Source organism: Petaurus breviceps, unplaced genomic scaffold (genome assembly GCF_028583685.1).
Source record: "Petaurus breviceps papuanus isolate PSGF00001 unplaced genomic scaffold, PetGlider_PUasm1.0 118, whole genome shotgun sequence".
In the NCBI taxonomy this organism is placed as follows: Eukaryota; Metazoa; Chordata; class Mammalia; order Diprotodontia; family Petauridae; genus Petaurus; species Petaurus breviceps.
The window spans coordinates 27,803,551-27,816,146 of NW_027185616.1; the positions used below are offsets into that span (position 1 = coordinate 27,803,551).

A 12,596-nucleotide genomic window follows, 5' to 3' on the forward strand; every position below is an offset into this window, starting at 1 on the left:
TTGAGTCACATGGCTAGTTTTTGTGTTAAGTGTCTGAGGTCAGATTTGAACTCAGATCCTCCTGACTCCAGGGCCAGTGCTCTATTCACTGTGCCACCTAGCTGCCCCGCCTGCCCACCTTGACTACTGTTTGTTAATACATGGAGCTATCGATAGAACTGAGCACAGAACTTCTAGATACAGATTAATCAATGCAGATAACAGCAAGGAAACTTAGAGTTCATTTGATTTAATCAGTTCATTTTTCAGACGAGGGAACTGAGACTCAATGAGAGGATATGAGTCATACAAGCTAGTGTTTCAGATGGGGTTAGAATCCAGGTTCCATAGATAGTGTAGTTTTTTTTAGTAGGATTTAGAACAAAAAAGAAACTCAGAGATCATCTAGTCTAGTGTAATCCCTCCTTTGAAATCCCTCTCCCCTTTTTAAACATTCTTATTGATTTCTAAGGTAATTAAGTAGCCCACAGAAAGAATTCTACTATTAGATTTTAAAAACAAGAACTGTGATTTTATCAGTATTTCCTCCCAGTAAAGAAATGTGCTCTACCAAGGCAGATTGTCAACTTTTCTGTAATTTATAATCTTAGAGAGTTGCTTGGGGTATTGGGAGGTTCAATAACTTGCCGAGAGTCTGTTCTGCTTCTGTCACTTACTAGCTGTGTGACCTTGGGCAGGTCTAGATCAAAAGCAACATTCATTCATTCACTCAAAAAACCACTACGTATAGACATTTTACTAAATGATGAGAATACAAATACAAGCAAAAAGAAAGATTGTCCTTGTCTTCAAGGAGCTTACTTTCTCATTGGAGAAGATAATACACAAAAGGAGTCTGAAAATCAGAAATGGAGGGAAGGAGAGGGCATTATGGCACAGGGGAATGTTGGAAGAGTCTACATTACATCTTGGTGAGAAATGAAGAGATGGATGGCCTGGGTGCCTCCTTAAATAAACATTCTGGAAGAAAGTCTAATCAGAGGGAGGCACTGACGGCGCTAGGGGTAATTCTGAGCTGCAATGCCAAGGCTGACGTGATCTTCCAGGCTGAAGCTTTCTGCGGGCATGATGGAGGAATCCAGATTGCAGTCTGGTGAGAAACAAGGAGATTCATTAAATTCTAACAAGTCTAGAATTGCAGACTCCCATTTGAAGCATATAAAGGGCAATTTCATGGACCAAACCAAAGTAGCTCTATTATTAAATAGCAGGTAGCCACTTTAGGAAATTTTTAACCACAAGATGTTAGGAGGATTCAGATAAGTTTATTTATTTAGGGTAGAATGCATTAGTTTCAGAGTTGGACAAACTGGGCTCTGTTCTTTGCTCTACCACTAACTAGCTGTGGTGACCTTGGGCAGGAAATAATTCCATTTCTCTAATCCTCAATTTTCCTCAGGTATTTCTGACCTTAAGGTCAAAAATCTAGACAAACATACCTTGCAACTTTTTAAATTTTGCTCTTTGGAGGGGAGAAGGCAGGGCAATTGGAATTAAGTGACTTGCCTAAGGTCATACAGCTAGTAAGTGTGTCAAGTGTCTGAGGTCGGATTTGAACTCAGGTCCTTCTGACTCCAGGACCAGTGCTCTATTCACTGCACCACCTAGCCACCCCTAATACCTTGCAACTTTTGACAAATCAAAGCACATTTATCCTATCTATAAATTCTAGAGTTTAAAATATTTTCATTATATAGTGAATTAACTAAGGATCTTGCAAATATCTCATTTGACCCTCACAACCACCCTGTGAGATTTGAGGAAACTGAGGCAGACAGAGATTAAGTGACATTCCCAGAATCAGACTGCTAGGAAGCATCTGAGACTTGATTTGAACTTAGGTTTTCCTGAGTCTAGACTCAAAGTCTTAGCTTCTGTACCACTTAATTACTCCTCTAGGGCTCTAAATTTCACATAGCTCCTTCCTCACAACTAGCCCAGGAAGGTCTTGATCATCTTTCTAATCTGAAGAACTCATTTAATTTTTTTTTCTTTATAGGAGCTCCTTTTCTACAAAAAAAAAGCTTCTATAAAGAAAAAAAAATTAAATTTGATTTGATAAATACTTATGGAATGCCTTCTATTTGTAAGGAGCTCTGCTTGGAATTGGAACTATAGAGGCAAACATGTAAAAGCATGGGGCTTATGTTCTATTAAAGGGAGATAAAAATACACAAGCATAGTATAAGGAAATTTGAAGAAAGAGAGAACACTGGGTAGTGGATACATCAGATAAGGTTTCAAGTTGAATCTTGAAGGAAGACACTGATCCTGAGAAGCAGAGAGAAGATGGAAACACATTCCAGGCATTAAGAATAACTTGTATTGGGGTGGCCAGGTAGCACAGCGAGTAAGAGCACCGGCTCCAGTGTCAGGACAACCTGGGGATCGAATCTGGGCTCAGACTCTTAGCACCCACCCAGAAACACCTGGCCGTGTAACCTTAAGCTAGTTACTTAACCCTGATTGCTTAAAAAAAAAAAGAATAACTTGTATTAATGTACAGAAGAGAGAGAATGAATATTGAATTCAGGCAACAGCTTGTAATTCCATGAAATGGAGAGTTCATGCAGGAGGACATGAAATAGGTAAGATGGTTGTGGAGGGTTAAGAAGTTTGTCTTTTGTCTACAGGCAACAGGGAATTTAAATAGAGGAACGTTTGGCTCAGACCTATGCCTTAGGAAAATTATTTTGGAAACTGTGTGGAAAGTGGGCTGCATCGAAAAGAGCCTGGAATCAGGGCATTCACTCAGTTGTCCATTTCAATCTGACCTATGTGAGAGGTGATGGGCTGAAACAGCGTCGTAGGCATGTAAATGAAGAAAATGAACTGAAACATGGCTACCAGTTTTGCACATGATATTCTATATATTTTATGGGGGTGATATTTTGTTTTCTCTATGTTTTTTCCCCTACTACCCTTTCTGAGTCAGCATTTTCTTGGATTTTCTGAGTAATGTAGTATTTTGCACTCACCGTCAGTGAATAATAATAATAACAATAATATCAGGTGATATTTATAGAACACTTTACCATTTTCAACACTATACGTTATTTTATTTTCCATGAACTTTATGTCCTGTGTGTTGACTATAACTGAAAACATCTACACCATCATCTCATATGTATATGTCATAGGATTTTATGCATGCCTAGATTACCCAAGGTAGAAGAGGCCTGTTTCTGGGTGATATTTTGCATTCTCCATAGTTGGCTGCATTTTTAAAGCTATCAGAAAAGGGATTCACCCCTCCCCTCCAGTAGTCAGGGGATTCACTCACAGCACAGGTGCCATAAACTGAGCTTGATTCTGGGTACTCCAAACACAAGTGAGGCTTTGGACCTGGAACTTCACTGGATTATGCTATCTAGGAACTGAGTTAGGTTGTGAACCTTATACCTCTCCCTTCTCCACAGACTGAGTTGCAGTACAGAAAAGATTATTCCCCAACATGTTATGGAGGAGGGTGTTCTTATAACTTAGAATTTTTAAATTCTAACATAATTGTGTTCATATAATCTCCAGGTATACATGCTTATTTTCCTCCCACATTTACTGTTCTCTACTGTCAAATCTGTTATATTAGTGAAGGATGATATTATCTTACAGAAAATATCCCTTTGTAAAAGTGAATCAAGCTATTAAGTGACTAAAAGGAACCAATCCCCCAAATTTGAGGAACCAAATTAGTAGGGGCTGGAGCCAATGACAGAGAGACTTCCTCCCAGATCTTAAGAGAATCTGAGAACTTTGGGGGTGGGACAGAGAAGACACTGTTACATATAGTTTGGGTTATTTTCCCTTAAATGTATTATCTTGTACTTGCCTCCACTGGCACTCACTTGTCATTTTTCTGCCCATTCATAAAGTTTTGTGGGAACTTCCTGAAATTAAGCCTTTGTCAGCTTAACACCACTTAATTCCATGAAATTTTGTGATCCGAAGACTTAGAAATTTCATTGTGTTTCCTCATCCAGGTCATATAAGTATTACACAACAGGTCAATGGAAGGACGCTTCTCCACCCACAGAAGAGGATGCTTAGTTCTGCTTTGCCCCCTGTTTATAACACCATTTTAGTTTGTTCCAAATATTACTTCATATCCATTGCCATAGTCCCTCATTGATTGTTGTCCATTTTGAAATGATATGCTCGTGGTATAGAAGCTTTACAAAAATTTTAAATTCTAACATAATTGTGTTCACATAATTTTCTGGTATACATGCTTATTTTCTTCCCACATTTACTGTTCTCTACTGTCAAAATCTATTATATTAGTGAAGGATGATGTTATCTTACAGAAAATATTGCCTTTTTTCCATTAGTGAACACTTGTTCCTATATTCAGTGATCTCAGATTTACTGTAAATTAAACTTCATAGAATAATAAACAGATTTTGTTGGGCTCTGTAAATTTACAGAGTGCTTTGCATAAATTACCTCATTTAATCATCACAACAGCCTTATATGCTATAGATATTACCAGTTCCATTTTACAAAGAGGAAATGGAGACTGTGGGATTTAGTAACTTGCTCAGGGTCACACAATTAGTATTTGGAATGGGATTTGAACCCAGGGTCTCCTCATTCCAAGCCCAACACTCCAATATATCATAGTGCCTACAATCTTAATAAGGGAAATTTTTGTTTGTTTTTTTTAGCATTTCACCAGTCATCTGACAGAGTGGTCATTTGCTGTGACACATTACACTTCTTACTGAATATTTCTACAACCATCTGGTTACTTCAGAGATCCAGTTTCCTCATCTGTAAAATGAAAGGCCTCATAGCCTCCCAGGTGCCTTCCAGGTTTAATTCTATAGGATTCTATTGCCATTGTCTCTTGACTTATTTCCATTCAGTTTCTCAGTAAGTGTAACAGCATAGCTGTGTAATTCTATGCTTTCATATTTAATAGAAGGACAATTAGAATTTTTAGCACAGTTATTTCTTATAAAATATGCTATTTTGGAGAGAGTTATTAATTTGTATTGTGGATATAGAGATGCCTGGAGAAAATTAGTTTAGAATTTCCTTTGTTCCAAGCAGTTCAGGCAGTGGTCTTAGATGCCAAATTTTGTTTTCCTAGTTTTAATGTAAGACCGAAAAAAAAGTCAGATGTGAGGCTAACAGGATGTAATCAGACACTACAGGCAAGTTCTCTCTTCCCAAGACTGTTATAATGGATTACTTTCTCATTATTATTCAAAACTAACACTGAAATATTTGTATGTGTTCAGTTTCTGAGTATGGCAGGAAGTTTCAAAGAAGCAAACAGCATACCCTTCCGTCCCTGGCATATTTATAAGCTATTTAGGAGTGAGTCATTGGAATTTTGTGGTTTGTATATCCTGAGAGGAGAGAATATCCTGTGTTGTTAGCATTCATTTCAAACAGCTAGTGGCCAAAAAAAAAATCACTTTGATAATGTACCACAGTATTAGGTAAGAAATGTCTGCAGATAGATTGATACTTATTATTAATTAAAATTAATAATAATTAATTAAAAATTATTAAAATTATTATTATGGAACCATTACAGATGTGAGATTTTGTGGAAACATAATTTATTTTCTTGGCTTTTATTAAATTATACCTTTACATGTTAGGTTTATTAATATATTATAAACATGTTTTATTAGTTAAGCCTAATGATTTACTTGGCATCCCTCTATTTTCAGAATCACATTGCCAAGTCAGATTGATGCCTTACGTTAAAAGGGACTATATAGCTATTGCATCAAAAATTTCTGGCATTTAGCAGAGAACGGTAGAGGGTGTCTTATGACTGAGTTCTACACTGGAATTTTGCTTGTTTGTTTGGTATTTCAACATGGCAGTATTTTTAACTCCAGAAACTGCTCTAGAAAATTTGTAGTATATTTTTTACAGGTTCTCAAATGGTACCACAACATTACTAGACACTAATGAGACAAAATCACTGCATTAAACTATTTGAACCACAGAATAGATCTATCTATTTTTGAGATCTATCTATCTATCTATCTATCTATCTATCTATCTATCTATCTATCTATCTATCTATCTATCTATCTATATGTCTGTCTGTCTGTCTGTCTGTCTGTCTATCTATATCTATCTATCCATCTGTCTATCTAACTCTATATCTAGCTATCTATCTATCTACATCATTTAGTTCATTTAGTTCAATTATCCCCTCCTGGTTCTTCCCAGCTAGTTTTCAGGCTAAATAATAACTTATTCATTTTTATAATTTGATGAATTTGTAATATTATAAATCAAACCACAAGAAAACATGAAGTTCCTATCATTTTCTAAGCCCTGTGGTAATGACTGGAGAATAAAAAGAGAAAGGTGAAACAGTCCCTGCCTTCAAAGAACATATTGTTAACAAGAAAACAACACGCACAAATATAGTTATAAATAAAATATATATGAAATATGCTCCCTGGCATATTTCCTCCAACTTGTAATTGCGAATTCTGGACTTGTGGTCTCTAGAAAGCAGATGCTTTCACGACACCACCCTTCTAAAATTACAGCTCACCAGATCCCATTTGTGTCCTTTTTATCGACAATTTATTAACAGTCAGTAGGCTTAATTAGCTCTTGGCCATGATATTTATTCAAATGGCATAGCAAGAATAGTAATTATAAAACCTGATATAACTGGGGTGCACACTTTCATATACCATGTCCGTGGAGAGAGTGACTACAAACTTATAGTCAATGGTAGTGAGGCACATTGTAAGAAAAACCTGTAGCTAAGGCAACTCACACATTTTTTAACATCTTGTCCTTTTCCTCTTGGTAGAGTTCACCACTGGGTCAGAGGACAGTGCTACTTCAGGTCAAGGGTTATACCTTATAGCACTCCCCTTCTGAATCTACAGCTCACAGTTTCTACTCGTGTACTTCAGTCTGTAAACTCAATTAGTTTTTTAACAAATGCATTTATTCTAATGGCACAGAAGGAACAGTAATTAAAAAACCTGAGATGCACTCGCCCATAAATACATTCAGGTGTCACAGGAGCAATGTCCTCACCCCTGTTTTTCTTGCTAGTTTGACTTGCTTCTCCTTACAATGTATTGAGGCATTCCTGCTTATGACACTATTCCTAGCTCCAGTACTGGCTGAATGAACCTTTTCTCATACATTAATTACACATAGATCCTATGTACTTTCCCTATTACCACTTCCAGCATTTCTCTTTATTTCTAATACCCAGTAATTTCTTCTCCTTTGAAGTTCACTGAATCAAAGTTTTCTTCCCAGTAAAAATCATGGCAGCTACAGTATGTATGTATATCTAGATAGAGAGATATAGACAGATAGTGATAGACAGACAGATAGATAGATAGACAGATAGATAGACAGACAGACAGATAGATAGACAGACAGATAGACAGATATATAGAATGACAGATAGATGATAGACAGACAGACAGACAGACAGACAGACAGATAGATAGATAGATAGATAGATAGATAGATAGATAGATAGATAGATTCCCTACAGGTTACTTTCCCTTTTTTCTTTTTGAGTGCAATATCTGACTTGCCATCTTTCTTCTCCCTTACCTCCTTCTATTGCATTAAGGGATATCAATATTCACATTGTTGCTCCCTCAGGCTTCCTAACTTCTCAGTTCTTTGGTCCCTTAAATTCCACAACCTCCTCCTTCACTCTAACTCAAACATAGACAGGGATAGTCATATACTATCTAACCATTATCCACAAATACTCTGCTTCCTTATTGAGAAACTCTGACATTGAGTTATCTGAGCATAACCTCTTCTCAGTCAACCTATCCCTATGCTTCATGCCCCCTCACTTCTCTTTTTCATCTCCACTGTGTCCTCCAATTTCTTTTTCCCTCAATACTTTCTCAGTTCATTACTTTCATTCTGAGTTCACTTTCTTCCCTTTTCAATCTTGACCTTAAAATTAGTCATTTGAACTCTACACTGACCTACCTTTCTCTGGCCTTAAATCTCTTTTTTACTTGTTCTATTACTGTTCCTATCTTGCTAAACCTCATTCCTAGATTACTCCCATCACCAGCACCTTCCATTCCTACTCACATACTACTGAATGTAACTGGAGTATGTCTTACAACCATGTATAATAAATTCATGATAGATAGCTTCGACTGGGTCCCCACTGTAACAAGGACATTCTTTTATCCCTCTATAACTGGCTTCATATCTTACTTTTCACAGAAGCCATTCTAAACCTTCTCTTCCCTCCTCAAGACTCCTACATGTTGTCCTCTCTCCCTCTTTCAACTGAGGCCATTGCTTTTTACTTTAGTGAGAAAATGATGCCACTTAAAATGGTCTTCCTCTTCTCCTACCCTCTAGTCATGTAAAAAACCCATTGGCATCATCATCCTTCCTTGCTTCTTTTTCCTCAGTCTCTGAAAAAGAGGAGCCTCATTTATTTGCAAAGGCTAACCCTTTTACATGTGCACTTGATCCCATCCCACCTGTCTGCTCCAATAGATTGCAACTGTGTTCATGCACTCTCTTGAATCTTAGGCTTTTCTCTAATTATTGCTTTTTTCCCCAACTGCCTTTGAACATCTTCAAGTCTCTTTCATTCTTAAAACCTGCATGATTATCCTCTTAAGTTGTATTACTATATCTCCTTCTTTCTTATCTAAGATTATTGCAACAGCTCCTAATTCGTCTTTCTGCCATTTCTCATAACTCCAGTCCATCTTGCATACTGCTGCCAAAGTAGTATTCCTTAAGCCCAGATCTGACAATGTGAGTTCCCTACGCAATTGACTCTAATGGCTCTCTATTGTCTCTCAGATAAAATATAAATTCTCTTTAGCTTTTAAAGGCCTTCTTTTTAAGAGCTCCTACCTATTCTCCTCGCCTACTCACATTCTGGGACCCAGCCAAACTGGCCTTATCTTTGTTCCTCACATAGGGCATTTCATCTCCTGTCTCCATGCCTCTGGTTTCCCCCATCCCCACCCCCTGCAATGCACTTCCTTACCACCTTGGACTAACTAGTAGAATCTGGTTCTTCTTTACTATGTACCTCAAACATCATCTTCTGTATGAAGCCTTTCCTGATCACTCCCAACCCCACACCAGTTAACCAGTGCCTTCTTTTTCAAGCAAACCACCTTCTATTTTTTTCCCATAAGAAAGTAAGATTTGGGGGAATAGATTGTTTCATAGTTTCTAATTCTGTCTGAAGCACCTGGCATACTACCTGAAACATAGATGCTTGATAAATGTTTGTTGAAAACCTTGTGGTACTTCTTAAAAAATAGAAAAATTGATTAATGGAACATTTTAACACGACAATAGACACAAACAGATGAGCATAGTATTGTAGTTTTTGATTGATCTAATGACCATAACAGCTAGGGAAAGAATATACTTTGACAAAAATTTCTTGGAAAACTGGAAAGCAGTTTGACAGAAGTTAGATTTATATCAATGTCTTATGTATGTGAACTTAGATTTAGATATAAAAGATCATAGTATAAATAAATAGGAGAGCAAGGAAGATCAAAGAATCTCAACTATGGATAGGGGAAGAATTTATGATTGGACAAGGAAGAGAGAGGAACATAGAAGATAAAATGGACATTTTTTATTACATAAAATTGAAAAGTTTTTGCATTAATGAAACCAATGTAGTTACATATTAGAAAAGAAACAATTAACTGGGAAAATTTTTTCAGCAAATTTCTTCAATAAAAATTTGATATCCAAGATATATGAGGAAATGATGAATATGTAAAAATGAGAGCCACTCCTCAAGAGATAACCACGGGATATTAAAAAGAGAAATAGCCATATAAAAATGCTCCAAATAACTAATAATGAGAACATTCAAATTAAAGCAACTCTGAAATTTTCTACCTTGATTAGCAAAGATGAAAAAAATGAAAAGTGAGCTAATAGGAGGGATTGTCTGAAAACAGGCACATTAATGCAGTATGGTGGATCTGTGAATTGGTGAAGTCATTCTGGAAAGTAGTTTGGAAGTATTCCCCCAAAGTCTATGAATATCCTTAGACCCAACTACAGACCTATGCCACAAATAAATAAAAGAAAAATATCCATTTATGAAGAGAAGTGTGTATATGAGCTCTTTTTGATGTGGCAAAGAGCTAGGACCAAAGTGGGTATGATCAGTTCAGGGGGGTGGCAGAACACATTCTGGTGCATACATTAATGTAACATTATTGCACTATAACAAATGGATAGTTTCAGAGAAACCTGAGAAAACTGAAATGATGCAGAGTCAACTGATTACAACAAGGAGAACACTTTCTATAGTACCAATAATATTGTAAAAATGAACAATTTTGAAAGACTTAAGAACTCTGATCAATGCAATGGTCAACCATTACTCTAGAGGTCCAATGATAAGCTAGAGGAGGGATGGACTCAAGATGCCGAAGAAGACATACATTCTTGTACCTACATGGGCATGCATTTGTTTTCCTTTATTATGTTTGTTTTTTTTACAAGTCTTGTGTTTCTCTTTTAAAAGTTTTTTTGAGGGTATTTGTAAGGAAAGGGGGAGCTAGTAGAAGGGTCACTAAAAAATAAAAAATAAAAAAGGGTTATCAAAAGTTGTTTTTAATACACTGAAAATTACAGAAATATTCAGAAGGAAACAGACAAGCAGGCTAATTTTGGAACTAATTTATTGAAATTATAAGTTTTTTTTAAAGGCAAGTTCCATCTAATAGACATTCACAGTTTCACATATAATTCTTTTTTTCTGTTTTACTTTGCATATAGAAATGTTCTTTTTGATATATATTACATTTAGAACAAAGTAATGTCTGTTGATTGGTTTTTTTTGGACAGGCTATGGTTGAACAGTGAACTGTGCCTAGATTTGAGTAGGAAAAAGGAGAGTAGGCTGCTTTTCATTTGGGAAACTGTGTAATGCTTTTGATGACCCCAAGCTTCCCCTGAAACAAAGCCTTACTATTCTTCTAGTGATGTGGTATATCTCTGAGTCATAGAATATTACCATCTCCAAAGAACTAAAGTTGTGGGTCACCCAAAGGGCAACAGAGAGGTGCATGGAAGGTGTGAGTGGTCAGTAACATAAATAACAAAGAAATGCACAGAAGTGAAACAAAGGACACGAGAGATAGAATTGTAAGAGGCGAACTGGTTGCGTATACAGAGGAAAGAATGAATGGCTAGCCCTCATAATTTATCAGTATCTACATAATGCCAAAGTGTCTAAAGAGAAAGTTATGTCATATGGAATCCTGTGTGGAAGATTTGTTGGGGAAATGAATGAATTGTTCTAGAAAAGAAGTCATGAATGTTTTATTATCTGTACCAAAAAAAGAGGGATCCTTGTATTGATGACATTACAGAGCCATATAATTTTGAAGTGTCTGAGTTGTTAGAAATACCTCATAGGGGGCAGCTAGGTGATGCAGTGAATAGAGCACCGGCCCTGGAGTCAGGAGGACCTGAGTTCAAGTGTGGCCTCAGATACTTAACACTTGCTAGCCGTAGGTCACCTAAACCCAGTTGCCCTGTCTTCCTCCTCCAAAAAGCAAAAAACAAAAACAAAAACCTCATAGAACATGACTATTCCATCTTTTAGTGTGAAGGAGCTACATTTACTGGAATCTTTCTTTAAAAGTGATAGTCAAATTCCTCTAGGATTGGAGGAAAATAACATAATGCTATATTTAAGCGATGGAAATTTCCTTGCATTTGAATTTAGTTTAAGAGATCCTTTTAGGAACTGAACATATATGATCCTGGGATATTATTAGCTGACAAAGCATCTTTCTCCACATACCTCTTGAACATTTTCAATGGAATTCAGGTTATAATTGGAGGCTAACACTAGCTTTCTTCCCAAAATAGAGAGGGAGTGATTACTTCTATAGTCTCAAGTCCCTCTTTAATGTAAATGCATACATTGATATTCAGTTAAGGATGTCCTGGTCCCTCCTGGTGCTTTGCATCCCTGATTGGTGGGAATTTATCCTATCTAAGCTGGCATCTAATGGCCGTCTTCCTGACATGCTACTGCTGTTGTATCTGTCCCCTACTCTCATTCTGTCTATAGCACTGAGAAATAAAATGATAATCAAACCAAATAAAAATTGAACGGTAAGCAAACAGAAACCAATCCAGTAATTACCATCACTGGAAACAGCATGCCAATTAGTTGATTGTGATTTCATTCACCATTGGTTTTCCAGACCAAAATAATCTTCTCTTGCCACCATTCCTCAATATGTCTTTTTTTCCCCTATTCAAATGTAAGCTCTTTGGACCAGGAACCATCTCCTTCCCTCTTCCTCTTCCTCTCTTCCCCCCTCTCTCTCTCTCTCTCTCTCTCTCTCTTCCTTTCTCTGTCTCTCTCTCTCCCTCTTCCTCTCTCTCTTCTCTCTCCCTCTTCCTCTCTCTCTTCTCTAACTCCCTCTCTCCCTCTTCCTCTCTCTCTCTCTCTCTCTTTCTCTTTCTCCCTCTCCCTCTCTTTCTCTCTGTCTGTCTCTTTATTTCTCTTTCCTCCGTTTTCTCTCCATACATACATACATATATATATATATATATATGTATCACTCTTGCTCTATTGATTAGCA

The 12,596-nt window shown here is 36.8% G+C and overlaps 1 pseudogene; it reads left to right on the plus strand.

Annotated features, from left to right (window-relative positions):
* Nucleotides 1–926: 926 nt before the first annotated feature.
* Nucleotides 927–12,596, plus strand: part of LOC138161097 (histone H3.3A-like) — a 56,152-nt pseudogene continuing 44,482 nt past the window's right edge.